Source organism: Aegilops tauschii, chromosome 6, assembly GCF_002575655.3.
Source record: "Aegilops tauschii subsp. strangulata cultivar AL8/78 chromosome 6, Aet v6.0, whole genome shotgun sequence".
Taxonomy (NCBI): domain Eukaryota; kingdom Viridiplantae; phylum Streptophyta; class Magnoliopsida; order Poales; family Poaceae; genus Aegilops; species Aegilops tauschii.
In genome coordinates, this window is record NC_053040.3 from 155,011,703 (window position 1) to 155,017,393 (window position 5,691).

Below are 5,691 nucleotides of genomic sequence, written 5' to 3' on the forward strand. Positions count from 1 at the left end.
TGGCCGGACTGTTGGACTATGAAGATACAAGATTGAAGACTTCGTCCCGTGTCCGGATGGGACTCTCCTTTGTGTGGAAGGCAAGCTTGGCAATTCGGATATGTAGATCTCCTCCCTTGTAACCGACTCTGTGTAACCCTAGCCCCCTCCAGTGTCTATATAAATCGGAGGGTTTTGTCCGTAGGAGGACAACAATCACAATCATAGGCTAGCTTCTAGGGTTCAGCCTCTACGATCTCGTGGTAGATCAACTCTTGTAATACTCATATCATCAAGATCAATCAAGTAGGAAGTAGGGTATTACCTCCATTGAGAGGGCCCGAACCTGGGTAAACATTGTGTCCCCCGCCTCCTGTTACCATCCGCCTTAGACGCACAGTTCGGGACCCCCTACCCGAGATCCGCCGGTTTTGACACCAACAGTAGGTTTCCACCTGGAGGAAGGGGAGGAAGGAAGGGAGAGGGGGAAGGGAAGGAAAGGGGGCGCCGCCCCCTTCCCCTAGTCCAATTCGGACCCAACGGGGCGCGCGGCCAGCCCCTTGTGGCCCTTCCTCTCTCCCCACTAAGGCCCATGAAGGCCCATTAGTTCCCCTGGGGGGTTTCGATAACCCTCCAGCACTCCGATAATTATCCGGTACCTCTCGAAACTCATCCGGTGTCCGAATAACATTGTCCAATATATCAATCTTTATGTCTCGACCATTTCGAGACTCCTCGTCATGTCCGTGGTCTCATCCAAGACTCCTAATAAACTTCGTTCAGCAAATCACATAACTCATAATACAAATCGTCATCGAATGTTAAGCGTGCGGACCCTACGGGTTCGAGAACTATGTAGACATGACCGAGACACATCTCCGGTCAATAACCAATAGCGGAACCTGGATGCCCATATTGGTTCCTACATATTCTACGAAGATCTTTCTCGGTCAAACCGCATAACAACATACGTTGTTCCCTTTGTCATCGGTATGTTACTTGCCCGAGATTCGATCGTCGGTATCATCATACCTAGTTCAATCTCGTCACCGGCAAGTCTCTTTACTCGTTTCATAATGCATCATCCTGTGACTAACTCATTATCACATTGCTTGCAAGGCTCATAGTGATGTGCATTACAGAGAGGGCCCAGAGATACCTCTCCGATACACGAAGTGACAAATCCTAATCTCGATCTATGCCAACTAAACAAACACCATCAGAGACACCTGTAGAGCATATTTATAATCACCCAGTTACGTTGTGACATTTGACAACACACAAGGTGTTCCTCCGGTATTCGGGAGTTGCATAATCTCATAGTCTGAGGAACATGTATAAGTCATGAAGAAAGCAATAGCAGAAAAACTAAACGATCATTATGCTAAGCTAACAGATGGGTCTTGTCCATCACATCATTCTCTAATGATGTGATCCCATTCATCAAATGACAACACATGTCTAGGCTAGGAAACTTAACCATCTTTGATTAACGAGCTAGTCAAGTAGAGGCATACTAGGGACACTCTGTTTGTCTATGTATCCACACATGTACTAAGTTTCCGGTTAATACAATTCTCGCATGAATAATAAACATTTATCATGATATAAGGAAATATAAATAACAACTTTATTATTGCCTCTAGGGCATATTTCCTTCAGTCTCCCACTTGCACTAGAGTCAATAATCTAGATTGCATAGTAATGATTCTAACACCCATGGAGTCTTGGTGTTGATCATGTTTTGCTCGTGAGAGAGGCTTAGTCAACGGGTGTGCAACATCCAGATCCGTATGTATCTAGCAAATCTCTATGTCTCCCTCCTTGACTTGATCGCGGATGGAATTGAAGCGTCTTTTGATGTGCTTGGTTCTCTTGTGAAATCTGGATTCCTTTACCAAGGCAATTGCACCAGTATTGTCACAAAAGATTTTCATTGGACCCGATGCACTAGGTATGACACCTAGATCGGATATGAACTCCTTCATCCAGACTCCTTCATTTGCTGCTTCTGAAGCAGCTATGTATTCTGCTTCACACGTAGATCCCGCCACAATGCTCTGCTTGGAACTGCACCAACTAACAGCTCCACCATTCAATATAAATACGTATCAGGTTTGTGACTTAGAGTCATCTGGATCACTGTCAAAGCTTGCATTGACGTAACCGTTTACGACGAGCTCTTCGTCACCTCCATAAACGAGAAACATATCCTTAGTCCTTTTCAGGTATTTCAGGATGTTCTTGACTGTTGTCCAGTGATCCACTCCTGGATTACTTTGGTATCTCCCTGCTAAACTAATAGCAAGGCGCACATCAGGTCTGGTACACAACATTGCATACATGATAGAACCTATGGCTGAGGCATAGGGAATGACTTTCATTTTCTCTCTATCTTCTAGAGTGGTCGGGCATTGAGTCTGACTCAACTTCACACCTTGTAACACAGGTAAGAACCCTTTCTTTGATGATCCATTTAGAACTTCTTCAAAACTTTATCAAGGTATGTGCTTTGTGAAAGTCCAACTAAGTGTCTTGATCTATCTCTATAGATCTTGATGCCCAATATATAAGCAGCTTCACCGAGGTCTTTCATTGAAAAATTCTTATTCAAGTATCCTTGTATGCTATTCAGAAATCCAGTATCATTTCCGATCAACAATATGGCATCCACATATAATATCAGAAATGCTACAAAGCTCCCACTCACTTTCTTGTAAATACAGGCTTCTCCAAAAGTCTGTATAAAACCATATGCTTTGATCACACTATCAAAGCGTATATTCCAACTCTGAGAGGCTTGCACCAGTCCATAAATGGATCGCTAGAGCTTGCACACTTTGTTAGCACCTTTTAGATCAACAAACCTTCTGGTTGCATCATATACAACTCTTCTTTAAGATATCCATTAAGGAATGCAGTTTTGACATCCATTTGCCAAATTTCATAATCATAAAATGCGGAAATTGCTAACATGATTCGGACAGACTTCAGCATCGCTACGGGTGAGAAAGTCTCATCGTAGTCAACTCCTTGAACTTGTCGAAAACCTTTCGCAACAAGTTGAGCTTTGTAGACAGTAACATTACCGTCAGCGTCAGTCCTCTTCTTTAAGATCCATTTATTCTCTATGGCTTGCCGATCAACGAGCAAGTCAACCAAAGTCCACACTTTGTTCTCATACATGGATCCCATCTCAGATTTCATGGCCTCAAGCCATTTTGCGGAATCTGGGCTCATCATCGCTTCCTCATAGTTCATAGGTTCGTCATGGTCAAGTAACATGACTTCCAGAACAGGATTACTGTACCATTCTGGTGCGGATCTTACTCTGGTTGACCTACGAGGTTTAGTAGTAACTTGATCCGAAGTTTCATGATCATCATCATTAGCTTCCTCACTAATTGGTGTAGGAATCACTGGAACTAATTTCTATGATGGACTACTTTCCAATTCGGGAGAAGGTACAATTACCTCATCAAGTTCTACTTTCCTCCCACTCACTTCTTTCGAGAGAAACTCCTTCTCTAGAAAGGATCCATTCTTAGCAACGAATATCTTGCCTTCGGATCTGTGATAGAAGGTGTACCCAACAGTTTCCTTTGGGTATCCTATGAAGACACATTTCTCCGATTTGGGTTTGAGCTTATCAGGTTGAAGCTTTTTCACATAAGCATCGCAGCCCCAAACTTTAAGAAACGACAACTTGGGTTTCTTGCCAAACCACAGTTCATATGGTGTCGTCTCAATGGATTTAGATGGTGCCCTATTTAACATGAATGCAGTCGTCTCTAAAGCATAACCCCAAAATGATAGCGGTAAATCAGTAAGAGACATCATAGATCGTACCGTATCTAATAAAATGCGGTTATGACATTCGGACACACCATTACGCTGTGGTGTTCCAGGTGGCGTGAGTTGCGAAACTATTCTGCATTGTTTCAAATGAAGACCAAACTCATAACTCAAATATTCACCTCCACGATCAGATCGTAGAAACTTTATTTTCTTATTATGATGACTTTCCACTTCACGCTGAAATTCTTTGAACTTTTGAAATGTTTCAGACTTATGTTTCATCAATTAGATATACCCATATCTGCTCAAATCATCTGTGAAGGTCAGAAAATAACGATACCTGCCGCGAGCATCAACACTCATTGGACCGCATACATCAATATGTATTATTTCCAATAAGTCTGTTGCTCACTCCATTGTTCCGGAGAATGGAGTCTTAGTCATCTTGCCCATGAGGCATGGTTTGCAAGCATCAAGTGATTCATAATCAAGTGATTCAAAAGCCCATCAGCATGGAGTTTCTTCATGCGCTTTACACGAATATGAACTAAACGGCAGTGGCGCAAATAAGTTGCACTATCATTATTAAACTTGTATCTTTTGGCTTCAATACTATGAATATGTGTATCACTACTATCGAGATTCAATAAAAATAGACCACTCATCAAGGGTGCATGACCATAAAAGATATTACTCATATAAATAGAACAACCATTATTCTCTGACTTAAATGAATAACCGTCTCGCATCAAACAAGATCCAGATATAATGTTCATGCTTAACGCTGGCACCAAATAACAATTATTCAGGTCTAAAACTAATCCCGAAGGTAGATGTAGAGGTAGTGTGCCGACCGCGATCACATCGACTTTGGAACCATTTCCCACGCACATCGTCACCTCGTCCTTAGCCAATCTTCGCTTAATCCGTAGCCCCTGTTTCGAGTTGCAAATATGAGCAACAGAACCAGTATCAAATACCCAGGCGCTACTATGAGCATTAGTAAGGTACACATCAATAACATGTATATCAAATATACCTTCCACTTTGCCATCCTTCTTATCCACCAAATATTTGGAGCAGTTCGTCTTCCAGTGACCAGTCCCTTTCCAGTAGAAGCACTCAGTCTCAGGCTTAGGTCCAGACTTGGGCTTCTTCACTTGAGTAGCAACTTGCTTGCTGTTCTTCTTGAAGTTCCCCTTCTTCCCTTTGCCCTTCTTATTGAAACTAGTGGTCTTGTTAACCATGAACACTTGATGCTCCTTCTTGATTTCTACCTCCGCAGCCTTTAGCATTGTGAAGAGCTCGGGAATTGTCTTATCCATCCCTTGCATATTATAGTTCATCACGAAGCTTTTGTAGCTTGGTGGCAGTGATTGAAGAACTCTGTCAATGACACTATCATCAAGAAGATTAACTCCCAGTTGAGTCAAGTGGTTGTGGTACCTAGACATTCAGAGTATATGTTCACTGACAGAACTATTCTCCTCCATCTTGCAGCTGTAGAACTTATTGGAGACTTCATATCTCTCAATTCGGGCATTTGCTTGAAATATTAACTTCAACTCCTGGAACATCTCATATGCTCCATGACGTTCAAAACGTCGTTGAAGTCCCGATTCTAAGCCGTAAAGCATGGCACACTGAACTATTGAGTAGTCATCAGCTTTGCTTTGCTGGACGTTCATAATGTCCGGTGTTGCTCCTGCAGCGGGTCTTGCACCTAGCGGTGCTTCCAGGACGTAATTCTTCTGTGCAACGATGAGGATAATCCTCAAGTTACGGACCCAGTCCGTGTAGTTGCTACCATCATCTTTCAACTTAGCTTTCTCTAGGAACGCATTAAAATTCAAAGGAACAGTAGCACGGGCCATTTATCTACAACAACATAGACATGCAAAATACTATCAGGTA